The sequence below is a fragment of the Protopterus annectens genome, chromosome 6.part1, assembly GCF_019279795.1.
Source record: "Protopterus annectens isolate FY-2018-M chromosome 6.part1, PAN1.0, whole genome shotgun sequence".
NCBI lineage: Eukaryota > Metazoa > Chordata > Ceratodontiformes > Protopteridae > Protopterus > Protopterus annectens.
Genome location: NC_056738.1, coordinates 426,126,691 through 426,146,106, shown reverse-complemented (window position 1 = coordinate 426,146,106; position 19,416 = coordinate 426,126,691). Strand labels below are relative to the sequence as shown.

Below are 19,416 nucleotides of genomic sequence, written 5' to 3'. Positions count from 1 at the left end.
TTTAACTTGTGGGAAACAAATACCTCATAAAGATTTCCACTCTTACTGCCTGCCTTGCTTAGGCCCAGACCACGACGTAGCAGCTTGTTCGGCCTGTGCTTCCTTCAACCGACGAACGCTTAGGCGTCGGTCGGAGTTTGCTGAACAGTTTTTCGGCTCAGATTTTGCGTACATTATGCCGTCGGACCCTCCGACTACCCAAATTGTTAAAAAATGCAAAGAAAAAGACCGACATTCGCGGTCCGCGGTTTCGGCCGAAACCACGGTTAAGCAAGCCGCGAGTGTCTCGGTTTCAGCCGAAACCGAGAAAACCGGTCAATCTTCAGCCGAATCCACGACTACTACTGAGGCTCCTGCTACCTTAGTTGAATCGGCCTCAGAAGTTTTGGCTACTACTGTGGTTCCTAGTGATTTATCAGACACCATTCCTTTGGATGTCTCTACCCCAGCACGTGGTGCTGCTAGGCCTCCTGCAGCCATGTCTATTAAGGCCTTTGCCAGGGCTAAAGCAGCCAAAACTGTTAAATCAGTGCCTGTTAAGCCCCCCTCACACAGGCCCACTTCTAGTTCTCAAATGCTTACTCTGGCAGAGGATTTAATATCCTTAATTAGGGGATCCCAATCTCACCCAGACAGGGCCTCTCAGCCCCAGAAAAGAGACCTAGAGCAGAGCCCCCCGAGCCAGTGTCCTCTGATGATTCTTCGGATGACTCAGACATTACAGATCAGCCAGAGGCTCCTTTTTCTACTTATGAAGATTCCGATGCTGAAGAATCCATTCCATCTGCCTCTCCACCAGAGGAATTTTCCTTTGGGAAACCTTACATGCCATGAGAGAACAATTCCAATGGCAGGGACAAGATTTCTCAGATTCAAGAAAAAGGCTTAGGACATTTCTGCACTTACCACAACATAGGCCCTTAGCTATACCTCCAGTACTGCCTGTTGTGGATGATGCATTTAATGATGTTTGCACTGCTCCTGATACTTTACCTCCAGCCCCTGCCAAACCAGATAGATTTTACAGGGTGCCAGACACTCATCACCACCTATACAAGGCCCCACTTGCAGATCCTGAGACTATATCCCAGGGGCCTAAGGCAGTAGCCTCGACCTCAGCAAAAAACCCTATTCCTTCTGAAAGGGAATCCAGGTCCTTAGAGATGGGGGAAAAAAGTTTACACCTCTGCTACTCTCTCAGCTAGAGCTTTAAACTGTCAGTTTCATATGATCCAATACCAAAAGTTTATGCTTGATCAGTTAACTAAGAAGCTGTCCACTGATGATTCCTTAGATAAGAAATATGTTTTAGAAATGGTGAATAACATTCAGCAGGTTAGTAACCATTCTTTAAAATGTGGCTATGATGCACTGGAGGCTTCATTTAGATCAGCCATGACTGGCACAGTGATAAGAAGGCATGCATGGTTGAAAGAACAGATCTTGCCGGATCATGTTAAAGCAAAGCTGTTAGATGCTCCTATGGATAAAGCCAGTCTATTTGGTACACCTGCTCAGCAAGTAATGAAGAAAATGGAAGAGAAGGCAAAATCTGTACAAACAGTTAAGGATTTCTTACAGGTTCAGCCCGCAAGGTTTAGCAGGAACTGGCCTGCCAAAAATTGGTCCTTTCCAGACTCCTCAAAATCTCAAAGAGGCAGGAATAGACGCTCTAGAGGCAGAAATCAATCCAGAGGAGGTGCCTACAGAGGACGACAGTGGCAAGGCAATAACCGAGGCACAGACACAACCACTGCCACTGCAACAGGACAATCACAGTGACTTGGCTCTGACACCGCCTACCAGGGAGCAAATAACAGCACCTTTAGGCGGAAAGTTAGCCTTATTTTCGAAAAATTGGCACTATATCACAAAAGACAAGTGGATTTTGCAAACCATAGACCAAGGTTACAGGTTCCACTTCCACACCTTACCAGTAAAAGAGGAATGCCAAACCTACCTCCAAATCAAAAAACAGAAGCTCTAAAGCAGATAGCGCAATTAATAAAGATAAGAGCTGTGGAAAGAGTACCAATAACAGAACAGGGCAAAGGATTCTACTCCAGACTCTTCCTAGTACCAAGAAAAGAGAAAAGTTGGAGACCTATTCTCGACCTGTCCGTCTTAAACACATACATCATTGTCCCAAAATTCAAAATGCTGACCCTTCAGCAACTTCTTCCCATGCTGGGCAAGGAGTGTTGGCTGGTAACTCTAGATCTCAAGGAGGCATACCTGCACGTCCCCATACGACCAAATTGCAGAAGATGCCTCAGATTTCTTGCAGGATCAGAGCATTATCAATTCTCAGCATTGCCCTTTGGCTTATCTACTGCGCCCAGAGTATTCACAAAATGCCTGGCATCAGTAATCGCTCACTGCAGGCTACAGGGAATCCAAATTTATCCATACCTGGACGACTGCCTGTTACAAGCGGACAACAAAAGCAAGCTGACAACAGATTTACAAAGAGTCATTTGCTTACTACAAGCCCTGGGATACACAGTCAATTTACAAAAGTCAAGACTGATACCATCCCAAACAAGAACATTCTTGGGTGCGGAATTGGACACAGCAAAACAAATGGCATTCCTAACGGCAGAAAAACAAAAACAACTCCCTCTTTACTTCTTGGCATTAACAAAGCAGAACAAACTAACAGCAAGAAAAGTACTGCAGGCCTTGGGCTTCATGGCATCATGCATAATCTTGGTCCCACATGCCAGACTGCATATGAGAAAGCTACAGTGGTACCTAAAGAATTTATGGTCTCAACACAGGCACAGCTTAGAAACCGAAATCCCACTAATCCCATGCCTGAAACAGGAGTTCCTATGGTGGGCTCAAGCATGCCAGTCAAACCCAGGCTTGCCCTTCCACAACTTTCAAGCAAGCCAAACCATCACAACGGACGCCTCAGACCTAGGCTGGGGGGGCGCACATGTTGGACAAATGCATACAAGGATTGTGGACTCCAGACCAGCTGCACCTGCACATAAACCAAAAAGAAATGCTGGCAGTAAAACTAGCAATCCAGAAATTCAGACCATTCCTCAAAGAAGGCCATTTAATGATAAGGACAGACAACACCACAGTCATGTGGTACATCAACAAACAGGGAGGCACTCATTCATACCCCCTATGCAGAATGACTCTGGACCTTTGGAATATGGCTCTGAGCTACAACATCCAGTTACAGGCAGTATTTGTGCCGGGAAAAGAAAACACCCTAGCAGACATGTTAAGCAGAACCACCTCGGATGCTCACGAATGGATGCTACACCCGGACATCTTCAAGGCCATCACAAAGAAATGGGGAATGCCACAAATAGACCTATTCGCATCCCCACTCAATCACCAGCTCAAAGAATTCTGCACAAGGACATACCACCCACTTGCATGGAAGGTGGACTCTCTATCCTTCAGTTGGAAAGGCCTGACAGCATATGCATTTCCACCTCTTCCTTTGATGCACAAGGTACTACTGAAAATCAAAGAGGAACACCCAAGGATAATCGTGATAGCTCCGAATTGGCCAAGACAACACTGGTATCCATTGCTGAGGAGCATGTCTCAGGGGAGAATGTGGTCAATACGCCTGATGCCTTTGATGTTAACTCAGAACAACTACAACATCATGCACCCAAACCTAAAAACCTTGCAACTGACTGCCTGGAACATCACATAGCAGCAACTAACCCAGACCTATCCCAAAGGGTTAAAGACATTATCCTTGAAGCCCGCAGACCTTCAACAAGAAGGAACTATGCAGGAAAATGGAAAAGATTTGTCATTTGGAGTACTGAAAGAGGAAAAGATGTGTCGAACATAGATATTGCTAACATCCTGGAGTACTTGGCAGAGCTTCTACATACAGGCCTGTCCTATTCCTCCATCAAGATACATGCATCAGCTATTTCAGCAGAATACAGCTTCGATCCACCTGTCTTTTCGCATCCTCTACTCAGGCAGTTCCTCAGAGGGATCAAGAATGTAAAACCTCCTAGGAAACCACCATTACCAGCATGGGACTTGAACTTTGTGCTAGAAAAATTGACACTCCCTCCATTTGAACCAGCAGCAACAGCAAATCTTCAACACCTATCATGGAAAACTGCTTTCCTACTGGCAATTACTTCAGCAAGGAGGGTTTCGGAACTACAGGCCCTAATGGCAGTACAACCCTTCCTAATCTTCCATCAAGATAGGGTGTCCATGAGAACTAATCCTACTTTTATGCCTAAGGTGGTATCCAGAGTGTCTTTAAACCAGGCAATCCACCTACCTACCTTCTTTCCCAATCCACAGAACAGGGGGGAAAGACTGCTGCATACCTTGGATGTACATAGACAGTTACGCTACTACCTGGACAGAACCAAAGGTGACAGAAAAACTGACCAGCTTTTAGTAGCCTATGCAACAGGAAGGGAAGGAAAAGCAATTTCCAAACAGACAATCTCCAAATGGATAGGAAATTGCATAAGATTCTGTTTCTCCTACCACGGAAAACCAATTCCACAGAACATAAGACCTCATTCTACAAGGGCTACAGCCACTACCACAGCTTTCTTACGAGGAGTGGCAACCAAGGACATTATTGAGGCGGCTACTTGGACCTCCGTGCATACATTTGCCAAGCATTATAATTTACCTCTATACTCTAGATCCCGAGCAGGGTTTGCCACTGCTGTACTGCAAGGGATCCTAACTACACCATAATTCTTCTTCCTCCTCCCCTAGTTTGGCTATGGTATTCTACCCATTTGTTATGACTGCAGATGCATCCTTGAAGGACATAGTACAGTTTTGTACCTACCATAAATGTAGATGTCTGAACAGGATAGCATCTGCAGTCAGGATTACCCACCCTCCTTCCCTCTGTGGTACTCCTAGGTATTTACCCTCCTAATAGCTAGCTGGGGAGTCTCTTATGGTGTATTTGTTTGCATATATGTACATACATTGTTATTTTTGTGTTTGCCTTCTACTTTTTGGAAACATTGGCATTTATCCAAAATTTAGCTTATCAAGAGGGCAACTGGCATCTGGGGCAAGAAACACTGAGGAAAATGGCGTCGGCTGATGCCTTTATACCGAAGACCAGCAGAGATGACGTCGGGTGAAGTGCGACATCAGCCGAAGCCGGACCCAGACTTTGGAATCCGGCCGACCGAAGGGCTGCCTGACGACAGGACAACCCATTTGTTATGACTGCAGATGCTATCCTGTTCGGACATCTACATTTATGGTAGGTACAAAACTGTACTTTCTTGCTGTTGGCAAACTCGATCTGAGGTCATGAGGGTAGAGCAGGGCATTATGGGTGAGGGGAGGAGCTGAGAGCTTGGATCCATAGCTGGTAAACCATGCCGGTTCGGATCCGATATCGGATCCATAACCCACAGGTTGCAGACAAATGAATACACCTACTCAGATGGAACGTTATGGTGAGTACATAACTTCTAATTCCTCCCAAGACACTCTTGCTGCATTCTGCACTCTTCCATGACACATAGCCCCAGATATTTCTTCTTACAGTGACCCTAGAGAAAAGTTTATTGATGAACTAGTCATAATATTGGTGTACAGTTAACTGCTTTAGCTTTTGACTGGCTCCTTTTTTATTGATTGGCTTGCAGTCTCTTGAAATTCACAGAGGATGTTAAACAAATTTCCCATGTCTGTCTTTGGATCTGTAAGATACAGGATCACATCATCAACGAAAAAGTGCTATCTTTCCTTTAGGTTTCACAGCAATAACCTTTTATCATGATTTTTTTTTTATCTTTTTAGTCAAAATTTCTAAATACACCACAAACAGTAAAGTGGAAAGTGGGTATCTTTGCCTGGTGTCTCTACCTAAGGTAAACTTCTGGAATGAAGGCTTCCTAGTCTAGACCATGGTTGTTGATTGACAGTATATTTTCTGAACCAGTGAGATCATTTTCTTAAGGAAACCAGATTCATTCAGTAATTTCCAAAAATACATCCAGAGCACCCTGCCAAATGCATTTTCAATATCCAAACTTATCAAGAGTAACCATTCACCTTTCTTTCCAGCTTCTTCTTGAATCATCACCATTTTTTTATATTATCAGACTTTTGCCTTCCTTCTGCAAAAGTGTACTGGTCTATGTCATAAACGTTGGAAATGACCTTGCAACCCTTGGTTCAATAGTTCATTTGTAATCTTGATTTAATATTGATATTTTCCTATATGGACCATGGTCTCTGGTGTCTCTTCCTTCTTTAAGGGTTACAGTTATTACTGTCCCTTTCCAAGTGCTTGGTATCTGTTTCTCTAAGAAATTATTGAGTAGCAAGTGCCAATTATCTTATTAGTTCATTTTCTCCTCCTTTTAAATCCTCAGATGATGTGCCATCCTTCTCAATGTTCTTAGTAGTTGTCTGCTTACTTATTTGCTTATATACTTTATTTAGCATTATAGGAGCTGTTTATATATTCTGACAGTTTTGGGAGGTCCATAGTTTCAAGAATTGGACTGTGTTTTATGTTCCTGTATTGCAGTTCTTTTCTTCCTTGGAAAATCCTTTATAAAAGTCTCTGATATCTTAAGTGGGTCCTTTTGGTTTTATGTCTCTAACTTTCACAAATCCTCTCTACTTGTTTTTGCCTAAGCTTCTGTGCCAATATTTTCTGTTTTTTAACATGTGTTGGCAGCATTTGCTACCCTTGTTGATTATTTCCAAATGCACTTCTTTTGCTTTCTCCTCCAATTCTCTTATCTCTGATGACAACATTTCTCCCTTTTTCTGTAGCATTTTTACTACCCAAATATCCTTGTATATATTGTCTGTTCCTTTCATTCCAACAATCCCTATCTTTATTTAGAAATAGAATTTTTGTTTCACTTTTGATCTTTTCCTAGTCTATTACTGTATTCCACTCGTGTGTATTTGACTTCCTCAAAACCTACAGCACATTCTTGACCATCTCCTTTTTTGGTTTCTATTTCCTTAACTAGTGTACAGGAAAGCTTCACTGCTTTAGTCTATTATCTTGTAGTAGTTGTTTTATCTCAAATAGTACTGCTGTATGATCTTTAAGGCATAGTCCTTGTTTATCTATAGATCTCACTAAATATTTATGTTCCTATGAAATGTAACCCCTGTCCAGTTTTGCCCCAAGTATTATATCTATGTAAGAAATAAGTGTTGGGCTATATCACTGTTTGTTTTTCTGCCATGTCAACAAAGCCAAATGACCTTATGCAAAGTCTTAAACATTTTCCTTCCTTTGGGAGCAGGCTATTCCTTGGTCCTTCCAAAACATCTTTTTTATCTGTTACTATATTATATTCAGCACAAATAATAAGAATCCCCTACTGATAACTTACTAGCTCATTAAGTATTTTCTTTAACTCACTCTGTCTTTTTTGTGATGCCACATAAATTCATATCAATATAATTATTTTCTCTTGCCAATACACTCTTGCCCATCACAAACTGACACAAGAGGTCACTTTTTCCCTTTCCTTCAGGGACAAAATAAAGCCCAGGATTCAGAAAGGTTGCCATTAGCAGTAAGGCCTTTTTTAACTCTGGTGGTAGCCTTTTCCAATTCTTAGACATATTGCAGTGTTTAGCTTGAAGAAGTGCATCACCATGGAGGACTCCGTCCTACTGCAAATACTAATGAGGCAGTGTTGGGGTATGTATGTTGATGTAGTAATATACATACATACAAATATTTCAAGCACAGGCATAAATGCCCTTCTACCTTGCCAATATACCAAAACACTTGTTCCCATAATGTGTCCAGGCTGTTCTTAAAAATATCTAAACTAGTACTCACTTTAATGTAATTCGGTAGTTTGTTCCATGCATCAGCTACTCTGTCAGAGAACCAGTTAGTACACTCTCATTCCTATAGAATCTTCTACATAGGTTGTCTGATGATTCTCTAATACTGTTTGATAACCCCAAACATTCCCAGAGGTAGTTGTCCCTAAATGCCCTATATACCTGAATAAAATATCCTGTTAGATATCTGTAAGAGACACTGTACAAGTTCAGTTATCTTAGTCTTTCATAATAACTTAGATTTTCACATCCATAAATGCCATTGGTATATTTCCGCTGTGCTCTTTCCCATTTACTCATGCTTGTCTTCTTATAGGGTTTCCATATTGTTATTCCATATTCAAATTTGGGTCTAATGTAACTAACAAACAATGACTTTATTATTTTTAATTTCCTAGACTTTATAAATCGTTTTATACAATCTATAGTTCTATCATTAAACAATTGGTTGATATGATTAGAAAAACTCATAGCTGAATCTACCCATGTACCCAGGTTGTTAAATGACTCTACAGTTTCAATCACTGTGTGCTGTATTAAATATTCACATTTCAGTTTGTCTCCCAAATCTCATATGCTTAGTTTTTGATGTATTTATCAGCATATTATTCTCCTATGCCCAAATGGTCAGTTTAGTCAAGTTATTTTTCAGATATGCCTTATCTGTAACACTTGTAATCAGTTTACCTAATTTCAGGTCGTCTGCGTATAGACTGTAGAACACCTCAGATGAAAAAGTTAGGTCTGAAAGATACAATCTAAAGAAGTAAGGGCCTAGGACTGAGCTCTGTGGGACACCCTGACTGTAACCAAGGATTTCTCCTGTCCAGTTGCTGTATGATACTTGCCATGTCCTATTTGTAAGCCATGCAGCTATCCATCTTATCAAAAGTACATCAGTACCTATTTGTACTAATTTATTGATCAGTGGTTTGTGTATGACTCTGTCAAATGCTGAAGTTAAGTCTATATAAATTACATTACAGCACCATTTTTTATTCATGTTACAGGTGGCAATAGATCTATTTTCAACATATGCATGCTGATATATGGTTTCTAGTCCCAACCTATCCAGTTCAATAACTTATCCAGTATTGCCTTCTCCATTAATTTTCCACAACATGAAATTAGACTTAAGGGTCTATATGATTCTGGGTTTGTACTACTCCCCATTCTCTTAAAGACAGGTTTAATAAGCGCATGACTCCAATCTTGAGGAATCTCCCCATATTTATATGACCTAGTGAATAATATATATAATGGTAGTGTAAGTTCTTGCTGAAGTGTTCTCAGGTTATTGTTACTGAGTCTCTCTCCTCCCTATGCTTTATTTGGATCCAGTTTGCGCAGTTCTTTTTTGATATAATCTAATTTGATTCCAGTATCTGGGGTTACCTGGATGTCAATAGGACAACTTATCACCCCTTTTGTGGAGCCAAACTGCTTTGCATAAGATTTTGCAAATATAAATATAATCTGTTGTGTCTGAGAATAAATTTTATAATCTGCACACAGTTTATCAATTTGTGTGTCTTTATTCCTTCCACATATTATGTATCTATAAAAAGGTTTTCTATTATGCTCAATATCTTTATATACATTTTCTTCAAATTTTTCTTGATCTTGTCTCACTTTGTGCTTAATCTGTTTGTCCAGTTTGTTTATTTCAGTTTTCAAAGTTGTAGTTTGACCTGTCTTCCATCTCTTATACTTTTGTCTCTAACCTTAATCAGATGTCTTGTTCTTATGGAAATATATCCCCCTGATGTTTTATACCTAGATCCTGATGTTAAACATTTTTTTTTAATTTTGCACTCAAACAATTTCTCTTTCAAAACTTTCCACATTGCATCTGCAGTTTTTCCACTCAACACCTCACTCCAGTTAGTTTTACATAGTGACTGTTTTGCTTCCATATAATCTATAATTCACCTTCTGTGCATTGGTTTAGATTTCAGTTTGTCAGAATTATCTAGCGAGAAATTAACCTTAATAACCCCATGATCACTGCACATCAATGGTGGTAGTTGTGAAGTTGAGTGCATATAAAGGTAGAAGTGGTGTCAGGCTTTTGCTGCTTGTTTTCCCTGGGAAAAAGGCATCATTTCAGATTGACTGTGGAGCAAACTGCCGGTCTCACTGTTAGAAAATATGTGGGGTGACCTGAAGAGAGCTGTGCACAAGAGATGCTCTCGCAGTCTGACAGATTTGGAGTACTTTTGCAAGGAATAGTGGGCAAATATTGCAAAGTGAAGCTGTACCATGCTGATAGACTCCTACCCAAGAAGACTGAATGTTGTAATTAAACCAAAAGGTGCTTCAACAAGTATAAGTTTATGGGTGTGCACACTTATGCAACCAGCGTATTGTACATTTTTTATTTTGCTTATATTTTTCCCCTAACAGATTTGTTTTTCAATTGAATTGTACAGGTTATAGGTCACATTAAAGGTGAGAAACAATTTATTGTGGTCTCATTTTTATATCACAAAAGAACTGGCATTTTAACAGGGGTATGTACACTTTTTATATCCTCTGTGTATGTGTGTGTGTGTGTGTGTGTGTGTGTGTGTGTATAAATATATATATATATATATATATATATATATATATATATATATATATATATATACATACACACACACACACACACACACACATACATATATGTTTCATTAATGTCCTCTCTGTTTTCCCAACAGAAAACCTGTCATATTTTTTACAAATTGCCAAATAAATAATGCCCTTACTATTGCAGTTTCCTTTCTTAAAGAACAGTCTTGTTTTAAACATATTACCCAGAGTAATAAAAACTTCATCAATAATATTTTGTCAGTGACCAGAAGCCCCACATTTTTGTACATTGACCTTCATTAACTTTCTGATGTGTTTTTTCTACATATAAACTTGTAAGTTCTGTTCAGTTTTTGAAACAAACTTTGGGTCATATCCCAACACCACTACAATCTCAGGGTTATAACCCAGCATGTTTCAGTTCTTAAAAAGAATGTCATAAATTTTCTGTGCTGCATGGTTAAATTCCACCACCTTTGTTCTATCATTGTCATTTCCACTGTCTTTATCATCTAATTTGTTGCACTTAAAACCAATACCTAACAGTGGTTTGTATGTTCTATTCTACTTGTTGATAACTTCATTTATAATTTTACTGGTAAACTCTTTTGGATACCCTATGTCATAAACATTGTTAAGATGTTTTTCATTTCTTTTATTAAGTCTTCCTTTCATGATGTCATCCTAGCAACTCATATATCTGGCCCTTCACTAAGCATTTTTTCTGTGATAAGGGGTGTGCACTAGTGAATGGTAGGTACGATTTGCCAAAGTTAGGGTTCCTATAAATTTGAGACGTAAAAGTCCCCTCCAGTACTTCAGTATTGGTGTCCATATAGATTATAACTTTTTTGTTGTAACAGTATACAAATTTCAAAAAAGACGTAATGCTATTAAGCTACTCAATACAATTATTAATACAATCCACAGGGCCGTCCCATAAGATGAAAATATCATCCAGAAAGCTCAAGTATAACTTCATGCTAAAGGAAAATTCTGATTTGAAAACAAAAGAGTTTTCCCATCCTAAAAGCACCAAGTTTGTGTAAATCGTGGTACAAGTCACTCCCATTGCAACACCTTTAATTTGGCAGAAGATCTCCTCCTCAAAAAATAAAAACAGTGTTTTGCAACATGACTGAAGCTATGTCAGTAATTAAGTTTACCTTCTGAGTCTTCAAAGTTTTAAAAGTAGAGAGGCTTTCATGAAAAAGTCCAAAACCTTCTTCTAAGGGAATGGAGGAAAACAGATCAATAATGTCTATACTTAAAAAGCCCATGGAAGCTGTTGCTAAATCAGGGGTATATTTCCCCAGAAAGCTCCATGAGTCTTTCAGCATGTGTGTTTTCATATGTGTAATGAACTTCAAAGACTTATCAATGAACACAGCCATTGGGTGTGTTTTAGATCCCCTAGCAACTGCAATAGGCCTAAAAGGTGGATTGATTATTCTCTTGTGAATTTTGGGAATCCTAGATATTGAAGGTATAGTAGGTGTGTTAACTTTGAGAAATTCATAAGTCTTTAAAGAAATACATTCTTCAGTCAAACGTTATTCCAAAAAGAAATATATTCTATGATGTGCTACATTAATTTCATTCCTAGAAACTAAAGATGTGTTGTTGTCATGAAGAATTTGAAACATAACACGAGTGATCTATAGCATCAAGTAAAGGGAGTCCACCCCCCCCACCCCCTTGTCTGGCTTCATGATACAAATGCCTGGGTCATTAATTAAAATACCCAAGGTATTTCTTTCCTTGCTTGTCAAGTTGTATGATCTTTTGAGGTCTTTATCTACTGTTAAATTGTATAAATCTGCCATACATGCTGATTTGAAAATCTGTAAAGCTGGCTGTAGGAGAGAGTTAAAGAGACTTTTTTTTTCTTAACTAATTCTTTGCTTTTTATTGGGCCTTCACTTTTTCCATTAAACATGAGAGCTAAATTCAGTTTTCTACTAAATAAGTTAAATTCTACCAGGGAGTCACATATATACATTGTTTAAATGGTATAAATTTTAAACCTTTTTAAAAACCAAGACATGGGCAGCATTCTGTAAGTTGGTGTTGTATTTTGCCTATAACATGATCCAGGAATGGAAATGAACATGTTCCTTCGATGGTAATCCTCTGGGTCAGCAGCACTAATGTTGCTACTTTGAGTCTGCCTTCCACAGATACTAGGAACACTTTCTTCTACCATGACTCTGGTTGCCAGCTGTTTGACTACTTAATACAAGTCTGAAAAAGAATTGTCAGCATTTGATCTCTTTGTCGATTCTCGGCTTGGCTTGGGAGTGCCTTCTGTGTGGAGTCTGCATGTCCTCCCTGCAGTTGGGTAGCATTTGAAAGACATGCGTGCATAAATGGGCGTACCTTTGTTGAAAGTTGGACGTCGAGCGGCCACCTCAGCATTTTGTAAAAATCTACTGCCAATCATTAGCGGACCGGAGTTCTGCTGTGGTGACCCCTTACCGGGAAAAAGCCGAAAGACAAACAGACTTGAAGATTGTCAGTGACAACCTTTGCTTCTTCACAAGCCTGAATCAAGTCAGTCTGTTCCTGATTATCATATCAAGCACAGACTCTATTGTAACCAAAGCTAAAATGAAATCAAATCTTGTAATACAGTAAAAATATCTGTCAGCATCTTTCTCATACTCAGCAATACACTCTAAAGTGGTGACAAGAATGACATATTTATACTGGAAGTTGGGCAGGCAGTCAGCCTGACTCATCCTCTGGGTTTTGCCAAGTGCCTGAAATGAGGTACTTTCTTCATCTTCATCCTCACATAGGAACTGTGTGAGTTCCTTAATGTGAGCTAAATACTCATTGTGATATTCAGCAGATGAATTTAGCATTGTAGTTACTTTCTTACAGGTGTTAATAGTTTTTGCCATATCACACATTGCACACGAATGAACTATGGCAGTGTTGAGTCTGTGTGCTTTGCAGGCAGTGTACACATCTTCTGGAAACAAAGCTCAAATTCTTGCCTGCACACCATTAAAATGGCCAGACATGTTGCTTCCTCTGTCATAGCCTTGTCCTCACCCCATGCTGTGAGTCTCTGCAGAAAGAGGTTAGCTAAGGCTTTTCCTGTGGTGTCACATGCTTTCACAAATTCAATGAAGTCTTCAAGGATTTCTACATTTCTGTCACATCTATGAACATAACCTACAGCTAGATTCACTTGCTCCTTATGGGAGGTGTCAGTTGTTCCATTAGGAATTAAACTGAAGAAATTTGCCTCTTTAAAGGGGCACTGGCTCATGCATTTTTGCCTCGGACCAAAGCTCAAAACATTGCCACCCACTTAGCTAATCACCTCCCCGTTTGTGACATCAGTAATGACGTCTAACAATCCCACCCACGGCATTAAGTTTTTTTTAAAAAGTACACAAACCTGTATTCCAGTCCTGTTTTACTTCCCACTGGAATAAGACACTCATCACTAATGTTCCCTGCTTCACACAGTGCACTATATTTGTTTCTGCCTTGTGTTTTGAGCAAAGACAAACATAACGGCATAACCCCCCCCCCCCCAAAAAAAAAACAACCAATTTTAAATATTGCTCTTAGAAACTTGCCATAATAAAAAGCTCTTGGTACCATGCATTTTCTGAAGGATATGTAGTCTGGACCTCAAATGCTTGTCATTTAGTTATTGACAATACTTATTGATTTGTCACAAAAAACATTTCAGAAAACTGCACATTTTCTGAGGAACAGACTCAAAATATGAGTCGAAAATCTGGACAGTTGAGAGGCATTGTCAACTCGCACGAGCCGATCACAAGGCTTACTTGGCAAGACTAGATGCTCACATTATCCAGAGATGTTTTTTTTTCCCTTACAGTTTATAAATGTTCCCCCCTGCCTGTGTCAGTAGTGCAGCTAGGGTGGGAGGACAGGGAAAACGCAATCAACCGATCATGATATTTTGTAATGCAATATCGGCTTTTAAACGCCGGCACTACATTTGCGGTAAAACCTGAGCGCTGTTGTCTGTGTGGTCTAAACTGTAGCATCTGCTTGTTGCATTGTAACAAGCAGTTTGCTACAGTTAAAAGTAAAAAAAAAAAAAAAGACGTTTTTAATGCAAAACAGCTGCATTACTTTCTTGCTGCAATTTATTTAACTGATCAATGACACGGTTTATGAGAGGTTCAGGAACAATGTGACAGCGAGCTCTAATCCATTTGCGGTTGATACTAACACTCCTTCCCTTGTATTAAAAAGGTACGTCTATGCTAGGCTCTGAAAATTCACAGGAAGATTCTACTTCATAGTGCTTTTAATTTAGTAATAATCAAAATAGCTATCGCTTGTTTCAGCGGTGAATTGTACACATGCCTTCAGTATTATACTAATTAATCTGCTGTTGTATAACCTACAAAGACTAAGATTTTAAAATAAATTCATCAACTGTAAAGCCAGAACACACGTAGATATTTAAGTAAGTAGCTGCCGCCACTATTACAGACAAAACAGAAGTACTATAACTGATTACGTAAGCCGTTGTTATGACGGATTCAGTGCGAACACAATTTAATATTTATCAGTTATAGTACTTCTGTTTTGTCTGTAATAGTGGCGGCAGCTACTTACTTAAATATCTACGTGTGTTCTGGCTTTACAGTTGATGAATTTATTTTAAAATCTTAGTCTTTTTAGGTTATACAACAGCAGATTAATTAGTATAATACTGAAGGCATGTGTACACCGCTGAAAGCGATAGCTATTTTGATTATTACTAAATTAAAAGCACTATGAAGTAGAATCTTCCTGTGAATTTTCAGAGCCTAGCATAGACGTACCTTTTTAATACAAGGGAAGGAGTGTTAGTATCAACCGCAAATCGGTTACTGTGGGATTTTGGAAAATTGCCTAAAACAATGTTGCTAGATGAAGACACCTACTGTTGCAACAGTGTTTAAGAGCAATTCGATGAAAAGTGAGCCCTCGGGTATAGTTCCAAGCCTTTTAACTGAAAACGCAAGGGACTGTAATGTAGTCAAAGCCCCCAAAATAGTTACTTTTTAAAAATATAGCCCTTACTCATTTAGATAAAACAAGAAGGCAGGAATAAGGGACAGTTTAAACTATTGCTGTTATTCTCTTAGTTAAAACAAGAGAGCAGGAATAATGGACAATTTAAAGTATTGCTTACTTAAAAGAGCAGGGTTTCCGTTGTTATGCTATGCCTGAATGCCTATATAAATACAATTATGGAATTATAGTGGCTGGCGTTATTTAGTGAATGCACTAATTTTGGCTCCCTGGTGAAACATATCAACAAATAAGACTTCAAATACAGGAGAAGAGCTAATAGCGAACATCCCATTTTCTCCTTTAAACTCGTTTTAAAGGTGTGTGTGTGTGTGCTCAACTTCTTCGCACAAAATGAGCAGACACAAAATAATTGGGGCGGGAGGGGGGTTAATGGGGACAAAGTACTGCTTTTACAAACTTAGAAAGTTGGCAGATTATCAGGTTTTACATTAGCATGCATTTTCTGAAGAATTTATCAATTTTGAGATCAACATAGCACTGAGGAGAAAAGGGAATATTTAGTCTCGGATTTAGTATATATAAATCCAGATTTTCAGGCATTTGGTTCCAGAATTCGGCATTGTGACTATAAACAATTCAAACTGTTATTATAATGGTAATCTCCAAGTGTGGTACCTCACAGTTAGTTCTGCGCAGCTTTGGGTGTGCCGTCATTGATTGGCATGCCAAATGGGCGGGGATATTCAGGAAGACTTCTTTCGGTTTTTCCCAGTTAGGGGTTGCCACAGTGGATCACTTGTCCGCTCATGATTGGCAGTGGAGTTTTACGGTGTCGAGTTGCCAGCCCAGCACTCAACCTTCCACAGAGAACACACACACGCACTCACACTTAGGGCCAATTTAGAGTGTCCAATCCACCTACAACATGTCTTTGGGATGTAGGAGGAAACCAGAGTATCTGGAGGAAACCCACGCAACCATAGGGAGGACACGCAGACTCCGCACACAAGGCACCCCAGCCAAGGATCGAACTGGAGAACCTCTTGCTGTGAAGTGACAACACTAACCACTGCACCACCATGGCCACCATATTTGGGAAGACTGACAAGCTAAATATTCATTATCACAACGAAATCCATCCTATGATAAATTCTTACTTTTCTCCTTTTTCAGGGGGGGCAAGCCCCCCTACTCCCCCTTCTGAGATTACCATTATCATTTTCAATGAATTGCTAGAAAATCACATTTTTGTGAGGGAAAGAACTGAACTGAAGTCTGAAGTACAGTTAGAAAAGAACATTCTGTAAAATTACAGTCACCTGAAAATTATGATTCTCTCTGTACCTGCCCATATCTTTATTCTAGACTCGGTGACAAAACCAACAATAAACAATAACAGCAGACAAAGGATTCAAATCTTTGATAAACTTGAATATCTTTATGTTTAGTCTATATTGCAGCTTCTTCCTTAAATATTTATAATGAGAATCATGTTTAGCTGGACAAGTTAATGACCTCCTACACTCTGGCAAGAGAAATCCTTATCTAATAGTATTTTAATTTGTGGTATCCAGACTTCACTGCAAACCCAGGGATACAGCATTCACACTGTCCATCTCTATGAACTGGAACTTCCTATCTCAATGTATTTTAAGCTAATTTGAATAAACCTTCAGATCACTATGGGGGATGGTGTCGAAAGCCTTGACAAGGTCAAGATAGGCTGTGTGAACCACCTTACCCTCATCTACGGCTTTGGTGACTGCCTCAAAGAAGTCGCTCAGATTCAGGAGGCATGATCTGCCTTTCACAAACCCGAACTGGGTGGGATCCAGAGTTTGGAGGTTACCAATGTCTTTGTTTATGTGTTCCATGATGATACGTTCCATGGCCTTGCAGACCAGGCTCATCAGGCTAATAGGTCGATAGTTCCCGGGATCAGTGGTGGCTCTCCCTTTGTGGAGTGGGATAACTGTTGCTGTGCACCATTCAGTGGGCACAAAGCCTGATGCAAGGCTATTATTGAACATGGTGCTTAAGTTGGGAGCCAGTTCGTTCTGAAGTTTGTGTAAAACGCAGTCTGGGATGTTGTCTGGTTCCATGGATGCTGTGTTTTTGGCTGTAGAGTGTGCAGCTTTTACCTGCATAGTTGTGATTACAGGGACTCTGCATTCTTCCTGTATAGATATAGGCCCTTTAGGGGTTGGGGGGGTAAAGTTAACACTGAACCTATCTGCCAGGATGTTGGCAATATCAGTTGGTTCTGTAATTTTTGTGCCTTTGTGCAGTAACTCAGAGCAGATCTGAGTGTTGCCATCGAGATTCTTGGCATAGCTATAGAATGCTTTGTGGTTGTCCTTAGAATTAGTGGCAATTTTGTTTTTGTAGCTAGCTTTGGAGGATCTTATAAGGGATCTCAGCTTCTTACTGAGGCTGACCAGGGAGCTCCTCCACTCATGGGATTTTATTCTCTTTTGCAACAGTTTCTTCCTTCTGTTGTACAGTTTGTTTATGGCAGGGGACCACCAGATTGGCTTCCTTTTTTTGGGGGATAGCGTCTTTGTTCTGTTTTGGATAGCACGATCCATGCACTTGTGTAAGTGCTTATAGAGTGCATTTGTGTAGGATTCAGCAGTTGTAACTGTATAGTCCATGGGTGTCATGAAGTTCACCACTTCTGTCTTAAGAAGCATGAATTTGTCTTTGGAGAAATATATTACCGTGGTTTCCTTAATGGGGGGTGGGGGCAGGATGTGGATATCAGGGGTGATTAGCTTATGGTCGGATCGGACCAATGAGGAGTTGACTTCAGGTGTGAACACCGGTCTCTCATGTTGGTAATGACTAGGTCTAGGATATCATTGCCCCTGGTGGGGGTGTGGATAAGTTGATCCAGGGCATTGGAGTTTATGAATTCCAGAAAGCGTTGAGCTAAGGAGTTGGTACACGAGTAGTTTCCCCAGTTAATGGTGGGGTAGTTGAAGTCGCCCATTATTAGGGTGTTTGGTTGAACCCTAATATTTTCCAGTACATCAAGAAAAGAGGAGTGAGAATCTTGGGGCATGTTGGGGGATCTGTAGCAAGCTACAATTTGGAATGCAGTTTTGCCCAGAGTTAGTTGCACTTGGATAACCTTGGATGCATTATGCTGAGCAACTAGCCTGGAGGTGTGGATATCCTTAATGAATATGGACACACCTCCGCCTTTGGTGTTTCAGTCCAGGTTACATGGCTGAAAAATGTGGTATGAGTTATAGCCTGGTAGTGCAGGGGTACTCTCTGGAGCCTTGAACCAGGTCTCAGTCACTGCACAGACATACATTTTCTCCATTTTTAAGGAGTGCCTCAAGTGAGTGCATTTAGAGATTTAGACTTCTAGCATTGAGTAGTTTTACCCTCAGTTTTTGCCTGTTCCTGTTACGGTGGTGAATTTGTTATTTGAGCCTTGCCTAAAAAGGCACTATAGGGGCAGCAAGAGCCTTAGCCAGTATCCGGAATCCCAGGGGTGACAGATGCCATGTCGTCCCAAGCAGACAGATACTGGATCCCCTTAGAATGACACCAGAAGCTTAGCCAATTGTTGAAATCAATCATTTTGCCCTTGTACTTCAGCATCATTCAGGGCTATGGCAGAATGCTACTCAGGGCTAGGGTCATACCTGCCTGGGTTACAAGATTGGAGAGCTCTTCCATCTCTCTCTAGCCCAAAGGTTCCTAGAATTAATAAACTCAAATGCTATGGAACAACTTGCTACCACTCCCACAAGAGGGGAAAACATACTGGACCTGATCATCACCAACATGGGGACTCTATGCTCCAGACCAGAAGTGTATCCCTCACTGGTAAGATCAGACCATAAACTAATCTCACTGGATATTCACATCCCGACCCCACCCCCTTGCCCAGAAAACCACAGTGAAAAACTTCTCTAAAGCAAATTTCACACTCCTCAAAACCGAGGTGGAATCCTTCAAAGCCCCCGGGCCTGTGGAAAA

General features: G+C 40.2%; 1 protein-coding gene across 1 annotated transcript in view; it reads left to right on the top strand.

Moving 5' to 3' along the window:
- LOC122805309 (protein FAM47E-like) overlaps positions 1-19,416 on the top strand; it is a 1,023,003-nt gene that overhangs the window by 598,329 nt on the left and 405,258 nt on the right. The window lies entirely within an intron of this gene.